This window comes from Gymnoscopelus microlampas (genome assembly GCF_963454915.1).
Source record: "Gymnoscopelus microlampas genome assembly, chromosome: 2".
NCBI classification, from domain to species: Eukaryota; Metazoa; Chordata; class Actinopteri; order Myctophiformes; family Myctophidae; genus Gymnoscopelus; species Gymnoscopelus microlampas.
The window spans coordinates 49,110,896-49,126,914 of NC_139939.1; the positions used below are offsets into that span (position 1 = coordinate 49,110,896).

The 16,019-nt window shown below is 43.4% G+C and overlaps 1 pseudogene across 1 annotated transcript; it reads right to left on the bottom strand.

Annotated features, from left to right (window-relative positions):
* Positions 1-14,901: 14,901 nt before the first annotated feature.
* LOC311055555 (natterin-3-like) lies at positions 14,902-15,895 on the bottom strand (annotated as a pseudogene). The gene has a single exon. The product of its transcript is annotated as a natterin-3-like (transcript).
* Between the last annotated feature and the right edge of the window lie 124 nt (positions 15,896-16,019).

The window sequence follows — 16,019 nt, forward strand, 5'->3', positions numbered from 1 at the left end:
TTAGCAAAACGCATATCCTGATGATTGAAAGGAGACTTTAAACTAGCGACTGGAAGCATATAGAATTTATGACAATTTTTATTACATTAAGAAAATCTAGTCTAAAGTTTGTCAAAAAACCCATTCACTTGCGTTAAAATAAATTCTTTCTGACACCGCAGGTCGGCGCAGGGTAATAATAATAATAATAATAATGGATTTTATTTATAACGCACTTTACATTTGCAAGAAATCTCAAAGTGCTACAGAAGGCAATTGCAAAAAACAAAACAAAAACAAAGACATCACACCAATAAAAGAAAACAACAATTAGGAGACTAGAGTAAAACTATTAAAACATGTGGCATAAAGCCTAGAGGTAAAACCAGCTAAGGAAAAGCTTTTCTAAAAAGGTAAGTCTTTAGTCCTCTCTTGAAGGAATCAAGTGGCTGTGGAGCTCTCAGGTGGACAGGGAGTGCGTTCCACAGTTCAGGAGCGGCCGAGCAGAAAGCCCGGTCGCCCATGGTGCGAAGGTTTGCCTTGTGGGTTTGTAGGACGTATGTGTTTGCAGAGCGGGTGTTGCGGGTTGAGGGTTTTAGAGGGACTAATTCCTTGAGGTAGGAAGGAGCGTTTCCGTGGATGCACTGATGTGTCAGCAGGGATACCTTGTATTGGGTTCTGAAGGCGACGGGGAGCCAGTGGAGTGAACGGAGGATGGGTGTGATGTGTTCATGTTTACGCACTCTCATCAGGATCCTAGCCGCGCTGTTTTGTATATACTGGAGCCTTTGGAGGCTCTTGCTAGGGATCCCGATGAGAAGTGCGTTACAGTAGTCCAACCTGGAGGAGACGAAGGCGTGGACAAGTTTCTCTGAGTCAGCTAGTGTGAGTGTGGGGCGGAGTTTTGAAATGTTTCGGAGGTGGAAGAATGATGTTTTGCAGATGTGTTTGATGTGGGATTCAAAGTTCAGATGGGGGTCCATTTTTACTCCCAGGTTAGTGACCACTGGTGAGAGGGGAAGGTCCTGTCCGGAGAAGCTGATGCTGGTTATGGAGGATGTTTTTATTTGGTGTGGGGTGCCTATCAGGATTATTTCAGTTTTTGAACTGTTTAACTGCAAAAAGTTGTTTTTCATCCACGCCTTTATCTCCTCCAGGCAGGTTGTGAGAGTGGATAAGGGCGGTGATGGAGGTGGAGATGATGATGATGACGGATCGGCAGAGTGGTTGGTTTTTATGTACAGTTGCGTGTCATCAGCATAGCAGTGGAAAGATATTCCATGCCTGCTGATGACACGGCCAAGGGGTAGCAGGTACAGAGTGAACAGGGTGGGACCGAGGACAGATCCCTGGGGGACGCCACAGGTGACAGGCTGGGTGCGGGATTTTGAACCTCCCAGGGAGACGTATTCTGTCCTGTCGGTAAGGTAGGATTTGAACCAGTCTAGTGCTGTATTGCTGAGTCCGATTGTGGAGTGAAGGTGGTTGATGAGAATGGTGTGGTCGACAGTGTCAAAAGCCGCTGTAAGGTCCAGGAGGATGAGCAGGGAGGGGGAGCCTTTATCAGCTGCCATGAGGAGGTCATTTGTGACCCTGACCAGGGCGGTTTCGGTGCTGTGGGCGGAACGAAAACCGGATTGAAATTTTTCACAGAGGTTGTTGTGGTTGAGGTGGTTTTCCAGCTGTGCGGACACTACTTTTTCTAGCACTTTGGAGAGGAATGGGAGGTTTGATATGGGCCTATAGTTTGCGAGGGTATCTGGGTCTAGGGAGGGTTTCTTGAGGAGCGGTGTGAGAATGGCAGTTTTTAAGGCAGAAGGAATGTGGCCGGTCCGGAGAGAAAGGTTGATGATTTTAGTGATGAGGGGACTTATTGCACCGATGTTGGATTTGACTAGGGTGGTGGGAAGGGGGTCCAGGGCACAGGTAGAGGGCTTCATCCTCCTAACTATGTCCTCGACCTCTTGCTGTGTGGTGTTTGTGAAGCAGGAGAGCGGGTGGGAGATCCCAGACTGTGGGATGACAGTTGGGACAGGTGGAGTGACGGGGCCAGAGAGGAGAGAGCGGATGTTATCTACCTTAGTTTTGAAGAAGTTAAGGTAGGTGTTACACTGTTCCTCTGTGGTATCACTGTGTTTGGGGGTTTGTGGTTTCAGGAAATGGTTTATGGTGGTGAAAAGTGTCTTTGAATTGCCAGGGCTATTGTTGATGATGTTGGAGTAGAATTGTGACTGTGCCTCCCTGAGGGACCTTGAGTATGCCTTCTGGTGCTCTCTGAATGCCAGTCTATGGACGGTTAGTCCAGTGGCCTTGAGTCGCCGCTCGAGGACACGCCCGGCTGCCTTCATTTTCCTCAGCTCGCAGGTGAACCAGGGGGCTGAGCGTGAAAAAATGACAGTTCGTGTTTTGACAGGGGCGTGCAGGTCGAGGAGGTTTTGCAGTTTGGTGTTATAGAAGGCTACTGCTTCACCGGCTGATGGGAGAGTTGCAGAGGAGAGATGCTCGAGGTCAGAGGTCAGAGTGTCTTGGTTGATGTTATTGAAATTTCTGAAAGTGATTTGGCGTTTGGGCTTGGCATGGGAGGGGGGGAAGGGCAGCTCCATGGAGATGACCATGTGGTCAGACACCCCTAAAGTGTATGCTGTCAGATTACTGATGGGGGCGGAGACAGTGATGACCAGGTCGAGCGTATGTCCCTTATTGTGTGTGGGGGTATTGACATGTTGAGTGAGATTTAGACAGTCCATTAATTGTAAGAAATCAGATGCAAAGTGACAGGATGGGTTGTCTACGTGAATATTTATGTCGCCCAGAATTATGATGTTGGCAGAGGTTGTGCAAAGAGTGGTCAGAAGGTCGTGGATTTCTGAGATAAATTTTGAGTTATGTTTGGGTGGCCGGTATATGAGGAGCAGAGTCATAGAAAAGGGGGGTTTGCATTTGAATGCACAGCACTCAAATGTGGACTGTAATGGCAAGGGGACTGGGGACAGTTCCAGATGGTTTTTGTGGAGGATGGCTAGGCCACCACCACGACCAGTGCTGCGGGCCTTCTCTTGATAATTATAACCCGGTGGACAAGCACTGTTTAAATTTGAGAACTCCCCTGGTTTGTGCCAGGTTTCAGTGAGGCACATAAAATCCAGTCCCTTGTCCAGAATGTGTTTGTGTATCAGGGCTCCTTTATCTGTGAGGGATTGTACATTGAGAAGTTCTATTTTGAGAGTTGGTGAGGGAATAAATCTCTGGAGAGGCTGGAGAAGCCTGAAATCCACTCCACGTATTTTCTGCAGCCTGGAGAGTGGAGACCTCACGGTGTCATTGAAGTCCATTCCAGGATTTCCGTGCAGCTTGTAGTGACGTAGCAGTCCAGCGGTGTTTCCAGCGCTTCTACAAGGTCCCATGTCAGCAGCGCTCTGATGACGTAATTGGAGTGCGACGGAGCGTACAGTGGAGCAGATGGTTGGAATAGCATGACCGGACTGGGAGTAAACAAACTGTCGGCGGGAGGATCTGTGTGTGTATCGTGGTCGGCGAAAAAGTCCAAGTTGTTTAATAACAGAAATGCATGCTGGAATGGTGTTGATGTTACATTCCAGCAGTTTGGTGATGGTATACTTCAGCATGATGCCGGTCGGAGAGACAAGTTTGTCTGGAATTAGCCGTTAGCCAGTAGGTAATCCAAGGTGCCGGTAGAGCCAGGTGACGGGGACGAAGCACTGAGACAGTCGGGTTGACTGCAGCACCAGTCGCCCGTTGGCTGGGTGGCTGTTTGGTGGCTGGCTGTGAGGCAGCGGTCCCAGGCAACGATGGCCTAACCGCACCGGGGACAGCTGTTGGGCTGCCCGGGTGGATACCTCACAGCAACGGGTGATCCAGGAAGGGCATGCAGCGCTGGAGCGGCCGCACGTTGGAGTTTGAAGGGCGGCGAGCCAGCTATGGAGGAAGCGGTCCCAGGCAACGATGGCCTAACCGCGCCGGGGACAGCTGTTGGGCTGCCCGGGCAAGGCCTCACTGCAGCGGTGGAGAAGACGGAGGGACCCGCTGCTGACCGTGGTTGGAGATGGTCAGATGGACGGTAGCAGGTAGGCAAAACAGCCGTTTGGGTCGTTACGATCCGTGCAAACAAACAGCAGCAAAACAACAAGGCTTTCTTGATAGCACACACTTAAAAACACTTAAAACACTAAAACACTATAATAAGAAAACACTAAAACACTAAATCACTAAAGTAAATGAGCGACGGAGAAGCGGCGACCAGACAGCGCCAGCGTCCTCTCACGTCCTCTCATCATTACGTTCAGCTGATCCATCGTGCAATAGTGGGACTAGTGGGTAAAACAGCGCCACTCTGGCCATTTACAAGCTTCCGTGTCGGCCTCATCGTAAATATCTAAGACTTGCCCCTTGATTGTACCTCTCTTTTTTTAACATAACGTTCAAATAAATCCTCATCATCAACAGTTAAGATAAGAAAAAATGTGTGGATTCTTTCTTCTCTTACTTGATTCATTAGAGAGGGAGCACACACCACCTCCGATACACATGACGCCACCAGCAGCTTCTCTTCACCTGACAGTGTGGAGACTCACTGGAGGGAGGGAAGCAGTGATAGGGAGAGAGATACAGAGGGAGAAAAAACATACTGGGACTAAGACAGATACAGAAACGTGAGCGAGAGACATACAAACAAAGAAAAAGAGGCACAGATTCACAGGCAGAGAGACAGAGACAGAGCAAGAACAATACATCAAATCATCAAATCAAAGCAAGAAAAAGAGCCAGGAAAGCAAGAGAGTGAAGCAGGATCATCGCATGCCTGACCAAGCCAACAGTGACCTGTTGATACAGTATATAAAATGACAGGGTTCCGTCACTATAATCATTTTTCAGTGCCAGTGATTTTTCATTACACTGGGTCATTGCTGCAAGTTTTCCACCTTTTAGGTAACAGAAAGCGTCCTAAGATCTCTGGCCCTGCACTAACACTGATTGTTCTTCTGCCTGGAGAGCTTATGGGCTTGCTGAGTCGTATCCTATCATGACTCCCTGAAACCTTGTTCTACAGACCGGCTTCATCTGATGTCTTTTATTCTCATATTTGTAGTATTAGGCCTGCATTGTTTTACTCTCAATTGTTCTTGTTTAATTGTCTTAGTGCCACAAGCTCACAAACCCATCAGTGAGTCTTACCAACAAGCCTTGTCCTCATGGGAAACGCTGAAGGAAAAACATTCCAAATTATACCAGCGGTTGAGTTCATGCTGCTGACAAACTCATCAGCTTCTTCCCCTGTAAATAGCTCTCTGCGAGCATTTCATCCTACATTTACGAGCTTCAAAGTCATATTCCTTACGATATATTTACGGATCATGAAAGCCAAGACGGCTCTATTGTAATGCAGTGAAACCCACAAAACAGCCGCACATCAAGCTTTCCACATCAACATCTTGTTTTGCTCCAACATGTGTTTTAGTATCATCTGGTTAATTTTATGTAGAGTACATGATGCACTAGCAATTCATCCAGTGTCCTTCACACTCCGCTGGCCTTGGAGCTGGCGTTGTCTCGTGCTAGAGCCTTTAACATTCAGGGGGAAAAACATGTCTGGGAGTGTCCTCAGAGGCTAGAAGAGAAAGTCATAAACTGTCAACATGGAGATGCCGTACGCCAGTCAACTACGCTCAGTGGAAGAGGAAATGTCAGTGGCCCCCAGCACACCGTTCCACAGAGGAAGTTGACTGAATTGTAACTGAACCCAAACAGTCCTCTCTATGCCGCTCTCCCCAGGGCGAAAAAAAGAACAAAAGAGATGGGTGAGGACTCATTGACACTGACACAAAACACACTTCCTGTTCTAAACAATGGACAACTCCCCTGCTGACAAATGATCACGTCCTTAACAAGCAACTATGTTGATGGCTTTTCCCCTGACTGCGGACTCTTGCTTCACACGCTTTTTCCGCCATCAATTCATTCATTTGATCGTCTTGTCAGAGACGTCACATGACATTTTGGAATATGTCAGGCAAATGCCAGGGACCAGGGGGAAGTGAGCAAGCCAATTTGTTGAACCCTGAAAAAATAAAGTACCACGTTCAAAGTTTGTGGACTCAAAGTGAAGACTGATTTATTAGAATTGCGCGCCCGTGTTGTGTGCCGAAAATAGCCGATGCAACGTGTTGGCACATTACTCCATCATAAGACGGAGTATCAATTAAGCATTACATGATGCAGTCCAGAGTACAAGAAGTCGTTAACAATAACACCATATAATTCCTCAATCCATCGTGACTCACATAATTAAGGGCACAAAACACCAGCTTGAATCTGTCAGAAGAAATTCTTGTAAAGCTTTATATTATAAAGGTAGTTCTAATGCATTAGCGCATGACATTGAACTGTAAGACCTTCACAGCAGATTCAATTCTGAACATTTATTCAGTCTGTTATATTCCTCTCGTATATTCACATTCACAAAGTGTTGAAAGCCTTAACTCAAACAGTAATGCTTAACATTGTTTTTCCCCAAACAAAACTGTTTCTGAGCAACATTCAAACAGTCCAGTCGGCCACCTACACGGCGACACCTACACATTACACCCTGAAGGCAAAATGTAGGATGCTCTGAACATTGTGTGCTTGATTTCCTGTAACATGCTGTCTCCTGACATATTTCACTAATACTATTCCCTTTCTCTCTTTGCTGCTGCTTTTGAAGTGTCCCTCGCCAGCCAACTTCAAAAGGGCTAGCTTTGGTGTGTCCCCAGGTAGCTCAGGTCACTTTTTGTAACTGCGACAGTCATGGTAATTTTGCAAATGTAACTGTTAATGAGGAAACTTGTATCCAGCCAGATTGGGCACATTTTTAATTAAAACATGTGCATTAGATAAGACAGAACACATGCATAAAACCTGTGAAAATGACCATGATCAGACTACAAAGGTTCATCACACATAAGCAGTAAGTGACAGGGTCTTGGAGAAAAATGTTCATCAAAGTAGGAAACAAAATCGCTCGCACGCCGTCATCCTCATTTGCACAGAAAAGCGTTATTTAAGGTTTTGCTCCATAAGACCTTAGTCCAACTTTCTTTCTACCATGATTGGAGACTAAAAAAGAAACTGAAGAAAACCAAAAACATCCTCACGTAGAAAAGTTTTGAGGGTATTTTACCAGCATTGGAACACATCATTACAACGGAATATAAATGTGATATAGGAAAATCATACATGGAGTGTCTTTAGAAAAGAAGCAAAACAAGATAGAGCAAGGAAACAAAGCAAAGAGGAACTGAATATTATTTCTCTTAAGTAACTGAAACTCCGGACTCCTCGTTAATGAGGATAATGCAACATATAAGTGACTATAAAATAAATCTCCCTGAAGACAAGTGGTTCTTATTTTTTCTTCATCCCATGGTGTATGGTATTGAACATCAAAGAAAAATCCAATTAAGTACCGTTGACTGAATTAAATGCCACAGTCTACCCTCGTCCCAGCCCCTGCCCCCACCATTCCCATTCCTTACACAATATAGAGCACGTCTTGGTAGGATTACAAAAAAAATGTCAAAGCTCTATTCAAATCAATGGTATTACTATCATTCCGATTATGTGATTTTAGTATGTTTTCAAGTTGCTTGCTTCAGCTTTTGCAGGTGTAACAAAGGCGTGAAGTAAATAAAATATGTCCTGATTGAATATTATCTTCATTCAATGTGCAGTACATGTATGTTGTGCTCTTCAGTGACAATGTCTAATAATATAATATAATAGTATAATCAGAGGTGTTTTAGGTATTTTTCACTTTCTCCAGTATTTACAATTTTCAATACTTTTACTTCTACCCCACTAGATCTCAGAGGAAAATATTGTACTTTTACCCCCCCAATAATTATTTGACAACTTTAGTTACTACTGTAGTTACTTTATAGATTTTGATTATTTTGTTATTTTGTTTGTTATTACAAAACATACATTAACCACTGTAGCTCTGTATACATTACATGTACCCGGTATATATTTGTATACATTTGAAAACTTGTGAAATGGGACATTCTGCATAATGAGTACCTAAATATTTCATTAAGTCAACAGGTCTCATATTATATTTGCTCTGCTCCTATAAGGACACGCAGTGGAACTCTCTCCAGCTAGGTGCCCCCATTTTTCAGAATTCTGCTGACTCATCATACCAACGCATTTCTGTGGAAAAGTTCCATTATCGCGCCTGTCTGTCTATGTTATAATCATAAATAAGCGAGCCGAGGCACAAATGATGCCATAACCAGCATTTTACGTCTGATTGTTAAACACCTTGAAGACCCCAAGCTCAGCTTTTTACCATGCTGCTACCTCATACATGTACCCGGTATATATTTGTATACATTTGAAAACTTGTGAAATGGGACATTCTGCATAATGAGTACCTAAATATTTCATTAAGTCAACAGGTCTCATATTATATTTGCTCTGCTCCTATAAGGACACGCAGTGGAACTCTCTCCAGCTAGGTGCCCCCATTTTTCAGAATTCTGCTGACTCATCATACCAACGCATTTCTGTGGAAAAGTTCCATTATCGCGCCTGTCTGTCTATGTTATAATCATAAATAAGCGAGCCGAGGCACAAATGATGCCATAACCAGCATTTTACGTCTGATTGTTAAACACCTTGAAGACCCCAAGCTCAGCTTTTTACCATGCTGCTACCTCACCTCCTGATTCACAAACTGCAGCAGATGTCTATTATTAAACTCTTTATAATTGTCACGAATTCACGATCCAATCCGTATATCAGGTCAGATTGTAACTATATTTAAGGCTATTATAAGGACCTTTATCTTGAGTTGAGTTATTAATAAATCCCATTGAGATGATTACCTGGCACTTCAACTAGGTGTTGTGTGTGGGCCGCTGGTATGACGGTCATTGAGAGCTGGTATAATGACTTAATTGGTTGCTCCTTGAGAGAGATCCACACAGAGACAGTTTGAAAGAGACACATGTGCTTTGTGATAATGCTACATGGATGGACATATGGTGTAATGCAGTGATGCTCAACCCTTTTCATTTCAAGGACCCTCAGTTTGATATAAATTGGGCCACGGACTCCCATTTGATACAAATGTTTATCCCTGGGACCCGAATCCACACTGTACAAATCTTCAGTGAGAGCGTACCATTTGGTTCTATTTGTACACTCTCAGAGTTACAGACCTGTAAAGGCCCATTTGGACCCCCTGGTTGTCCCAGGACCTCACGCTGAGAACCAGTGGTTCACGTTGAGAACAAAATGAACGCTTGCATTCCTGTTGTGGTCATGTAATAACAGGCAAAAATAGGCAAACATTCTATCAAAATAGCATATGTACAAGCTCACAATGCATCGCAACGCAACGTAGATCTGCTATTTTTGGTGAAGAGATTTGGTGTAGAGGGAAAAAAGGAGGGCACCAAGTATAGATCCCTGGTGGGGGGTGGCCGGTCAATGAAGTATACTGTATACTGTAGGGTGGTTAACCACTTGAACCCCAGCATCCCTATTTGATGATGGTGGACAAGTGTGTGTACAATGGGAGTTGTAGAATTAGGAACAATATCAGATGCATTGAGTTGTAATGCACAGGCAAATGCAAAATACAACACAGGCCATAGACATACTGTATGGAAAACAAGAGCCTAAATGTATTAAATAATAGTATTACACCTGGGGTTTGATACTGTTATCACAGGCTATATTGACCTGTACTGTAGCTATATTCTTTCCTTTCCTATTTTTTAACGCAACCACACTCAAAGTTAACAAAACCCTCTTGGAATTCAGACTCGCCCGTAATGGGATCCCTCAAGGCTGCTCCCCAGTCTTGTTCACACTTTACACAAATGAGTGCACACACAGCACCATCCTGACAACTACATCATTATATTCTCTGGTCGCGAGAGGATAGCAGTCCATCCGCTTACACACACAGCAGTTTGTGTTTGATCCAAGAGCTGTTGGTGACCACATGCCAGGTCATCCACACAAAAAAAACATCACACAGGTAAGCTCTCATAAATCAGTGGTCCTCAAACTGTTTTAAGCATCTGAAATGATAGTGCCAGGGACCCCCATACAAGATTAGTTGTTAAAGGAGTAGTTCACCCAAAAGAATACTTATTTTCTATCAATTACACATCCCATGAAGCATTGGATTATTGCTTCATGAGCTAATAATGATGATAAAAATAAAGATGCTAATGTAAACAAAAACATCTCCTTGAATTCAATGCTTCATGGGGTGTGTAATTGATAGAAAACACGTATTTTTGGGGGTGAAATACTCTTTTAAAATGTTTTAAAAATATTCAAAATCCAGATTTTGGGAAAATAGAGGATCATTTGGTTCCATTTAAGAGTTAAACTAGAAAAAGTGCTCCTCGGAGCACAGGTCTCCGCCAGGTCAGGTAGGCTACTGTGGCCTCCTGGTGGCGCTATAATAGGCCAACGTGAAAAGGGTGCCATTTCTTCTTAGGCCTTGCACGACAATCGGACACTGACTGCATTCATGATTTGAGGCATTTTGTCAAAAACATGTGTTTTGCTGAATTAGACCTGTTGGTGGCGCTATAACAGGCCAATGTTAAAAGGGTGGCTTTTGTTCCTCAACATAGTGTGAATGTGCGTGCAAAGTTTGAGCGCAATTGGACGGTGCGTTCATGATTTGCAGAATTTTGTTCAAAACAAGCCAATAATGCAAATTTTAGATGTCAATCTTAGCCAATCAGTATGGAGTATGAAAAATCAAACACATCCGTCGTGATCACATGACTATAGAGATCATGTGTACCGATTTGCGTGAAATTTGGATACAATTGGAAGGAGTAGTATAAAAAAATGTGTTTTACACAAGTCGGCCTCCTGGTGGCGCTATAAAAGGCAGATGTGAAAATTGCAGGGCAAAGGTTTTTCCTTGACCTATAGGGAGTGTGCATACAAAGTTTTACACAGATCGGTGCAATTATAGGTAAAAACACGAATCGGCCTGTTATAGCGCCACCATGAGGCTGATTTAAAAATGTTCAAATGGTAGTTCTTCCTCGGCCTAATGGGAATGTGCTTGCAAAATTTCTCGGAAAGTGCATGCTGTGTTCATGATTTGAGGCATTTTGTTCAAAACGGAGCACTCCTGCAAACTTTGGAAGACATTTTTAGCCAATCAGGATGGAATATGAGAAATCTGAAAGACACGTTTCGTTTAATGACTGTAGAGATACTGTGTACCGATTTGTGGGATTTTTGGACAAAATCTGTAGGAGTACTGTCAAAAAATGTGTTTTGCACAAATCGGCCTCCTGGTGGCGCTATAACAGGCCCCTGTGAAAAATTTGGGGCAGAGGTTCTGCTCTGGTATCCAGGGACTGTGTGTGCACAGTTTGGCTGCGAGCAAGCCAACGGTGCCGGAGATTAGCTGTACACAGACAGATCGAATGACGGACGGACACACGGACGGACACACGGACACACGGACGGACGGACAGGGGGTAAAACATACTCTCTCGCCATGCCTTTCGGCCTGGCGGAGACAATTAACAGTAAGGATTTTACTGTCTATATATTATTTAAAGATCGGTGAGTCTATCATTGCTCAGTGAGCATCTGACCTTGGCAAGCGGTAACCACCCTCTGTCGCCGTCGCAGGTCGGACGCTTTACAGCCCTTGTAATGGCTGACAATGACATTATCAAAGCTTTATTCCACCATAAACAGGCCTCCATTTCCAGCCCATTTCTTCCCCTCTTCAAAGAGATTGAAGATTCGCCGGAGAGGGACTCACTTAGTGAATGTCACAGGGCTGCTTATGGATGGCTTTCCAAATTAGCAGTTTTGCTTTAACGATATAGAACATATTAAATTATTTGGCATTTCATTGGTTTTACAATCGAATCAGCAATAATATTAATGTTGTGAACATAATGTGGTTTGATTTGTTTAGTTAATTTCACAATAATTGTTTACATTTATTTTTATAAATGTCATACAGACCTACATATTTACTGTCTTTTTTATTTGCCCTGGTTGAGGGGGTGATCAAAGGAAAGAGACGGTGATGAGCTTGCACTGATTGGTCAGCGACTGTATTGGCCCTTGTGATAAAATGGCAGCTGACCAATCAGTGCAAGCTAAAGTCTTCAAAAACATTAATATTAATGTCCACCGCATGTGACAGAAAAGTGTCTTTGACATGGCTCAACAAATACAGCTGTATAGTATAGGACAAAGATAAAGAGATAATATAAAGTGTATAAAAGTGCATCTATGTGCAATGTCAAATCGCAAATGTCCTTCAGTGTTTATGATGCTAACAGCTGTTGGAATATAAAGGTTTTTTTGTAAGCGTCCCTTGCCCAAGGGAACTTTATAGCTTCCCATGATGGGAGTTGATGAAATGAGTATGGAGGGGGCGAGAGTGGTCCTGAGAGTGGCTTTCCTTCTGAATGACTGTAGTGTAGACTTCTGATAGTTGGGACTGAGGGTTGTTGGTTATTTTATGGTCGATGACCCAGTTTTAAATTGTTTTTACGGGAAAGAGTAGTTTACCAGTATGTGATGTTGAAAGTGAACCGTTACTTGAAGTTTTGGATACTCTACCCACCACCTCATGGGAAAGTGATAAACAAACTAGAAAAAGTGCTCCTCGGAGCACAGGTCTCCGTCAGGTCAGGTACATTATTGTACGCATGTACGCACGCACGCACACACACACACACACACACACACACACACACACACACACACACACACACACACACACACACACACACACACACACACACACACACACACACACACACACACACACACACACACACACACACACACACACACACACACACACACACACACACACACACAGGTGGATAAGAGAAGGAAACTGGCAACAGTAAATAAGTAATATTAATAAATAATATTACATATTGTCACGTGTCACTTGACCAATGTTAGCTTGATCCCATTAGCTTGACCGATGTTACCTCACTTCCAAAAACATAAATGTTTTTTGGAAGTGACACACCTATTTATAGGATTTTATTTCGTCATGCGTCTCGCTAGCCAATCAAAAGCATTGGTGACAACATATTGTCACGTGTCACGTGAAGCTTGACCAAAGTTAGCTTGGCTGGGGGGGGGGGGGCACACAGCGTGACGGGAACGAAAACATACTCTCCACCTCTGGCGGAGACAATAAAATAAACTGGTGTTTTATTTGGCCCCCAAAATCTCCATATTGGCAACTAACCAATTAGGCTTACAAAGAATTATTTGGTCATTTTTTGTCAGTTAAGAAATATTTCCACAATTAAGTCATTTTGTCCTTGACGTAGAGAAAAAATATTCATGCCTGTATTTCAACCCGTCTCAATTAATTACTGTAACTACCTATATTTCACCCTTATTAAAAAGAGCAATCATCTGTAGCCTAGCTGGTTCAATATGCAACAGCTAGACTTTTTAGAGAAGAAACCATGTTACTTGTGTTATGTTAACACCCTTCCAATGGCTTCCAAATGTTTTTAGAATACATTTTAAGATTTTATTGATTGCATACAAGGCATTAAATGGTCAAGTTCCAACTCTCTCTGCTTTGAGTTAATTAAAGGGGACTGGTCATTTGCCCAACCATTCACATTTCATACAGATACAACTGTATCTTCTTTTTCAATGACCTACCATTCATAATTATGTGTTGTTGTGAGGGTGGGGTATGGGTCATGAATGTATGGTTAAATGGTGTTTATAAATGCTTCTTACTGTATGTGTGGGTGGAGGGTGGGAGGGGGGAGGTACTGTATGTTTGTTGTAGTTGTTGCCTTTTAATGAGAAGCACATTCATTAAGATTGCTTTGTGTGAAATGTGCAATACCAAAAAAATGACTTAAAATCACACATCATTTTATTATTCCATATATTTATTGAAATATATTGAGTGTTCTTACAGCATTTTCATGATGGCAAGCAAAATATTTTTTTGAAACACACTCATACAGTATACACAGACCCTGTGAGTAATCTTTTTCATGAAGGTGCCTGTGACATCAGATGTATTTTAATATCAGGCTGGGCAGGGCGTGGCGCCGGCCAGAGACTCACAGCGCTCAATCAATGCCTCGATCTTTCCGGTCTGCACCCCATCGTACGTGCCTGTAATGGAGGTCGACCGGGTCAGCAGTGATGGTAGAGGAGATGCCCTCCTTGGTGGAGCGGCCGATGGTCCAGGTAGATCTCAGCTGTGTTGACTTGAGGAGAGTCACGGTCTTCACCACATTCTGGCACCCATAGTTGGTCACAGCAGAAATGCGCAGGGTCTCTGGTCGTTTGGTGTTGATCGTTACATGTCGAATTAAGTACTTGACACCAGAGATACGCTGACTATAGGCATCCCTGTTAACAGGGGCGCCGGAACGGAATATGAGGTGGGGGGACATATCCGGGACACATGCACGCGCGCTTTTGGGCGCGCCCGCGCGAAAAATTTGCGGTTATTTCGGGTGGATTTGTTGATTTTTGGGGGGGATAATGCGGTTATTTCGGTTAATTCGGTTCGCCTCGCGCGCGCGGTGGTCGCGAGGTGCGGGGGACTGGACTGATTTTATTATTTATAAAAAATAATTAAAAAAAAACTTCTTTTTTTTTTTTGGCTGGACTGAAAAGTGGGGGGACAAAGTGTCCTTTAATTAAACAGGCTCCGGTTTTGACCCCCTTTTGATAAAAAATTAAGTCAGGAGGATAATAATAATAGTAAGATGGGCCATTACTATAGCATTAAAAATGGAATTAAAAAAAAAAAAAAAAAAAAGTTTTTTTTGTTTTTTCAACTATTCGACTAGGTCGACTAGTGGTTATACTAGTCGACTAGTCGACTAGTTGGTGAAAGCCCTAGCTCCGGCGCCACTGCCTGTTAATGGTCAGTACCTCATATGATTTATACCAGTACTCACGACCCTCCCAGGGGAGGAAAAATGCCGCATTCCTAGGTGATACCTTACCAAGTCCATACTTGTTTTTCCCCACAAAGTAGAGTCCATCACGACAGGTCTTGACGGAGTCTCTAGGCACCGAACCATAGGAACCTCCCTTCCACTCCAGGAACTCAGAGTTGTCCTTGTTGGCCAGGATCTTGAATGCACGGGCTTTGTACTCTTTGTCTGCCCAAGGGTAGTGACAGTAAGGACCCAGGTTTGGGCTGTAGAACCCAGCTTGGCACCCGGCTTGACAGACGTAGTCAGTACGTCGAGTGTAGCGGTTGTGAATGGACACAGCACCGTTGGGGAGGTAACCGGTCCAAGTCAGCCACTCCAGATTGACTTTGACATCAAACAGCGAGCCTGGGTTCAGCAGGGACAGACAGAGATGACATGGCAGGGTGTTTCATTTGTAATCAAATCCAATTTACCAACATGGAAATAAATCAGAATGAATGTCTCCAAATATAATCCCTTAAAGGGTCATTTACGTCTTCCGTGCTGTGAGCTCCGCCTCGCAATGTCCTGCAGGCTGGCAGAGGCCAGCCCCAGAAGGGCTAAGATCACCAATGCTGACAGCTTCATCTAGGGACAGGCAGAGTTGTTGTTATAGTCTTGCAATATACATAGATTAAGGAAGGTAGCCAAAAAGCCAATGTTAGGAAGTTGTTTTCAAATAATGTCAAATGGTAAAACTCCATCTGTCATTGTGGTCTGCACGGATGGGCAATACTTTATATTGAATTTGTCACTATATGCCATGATATGATGCCATCATATAGATATGTTTTTTTATGATATATTTAGTATTGCAATGTTATAAACATCCTTACTTAATATTTTATCATAACAAGGGAAGACAAGTCAATGCCATCTTTCTATCTCTGTCGGTTACACTGTTAACTGTAAATAAGGAATTACGGTACAGACAAATGTAACAATATTGACTACTGAATATTGACTTGTGGCCATTATGTCCATAAATATCGAGCACTTTTAAGTCATATTCCTTGGCTCTAGCGAGCAATTCTA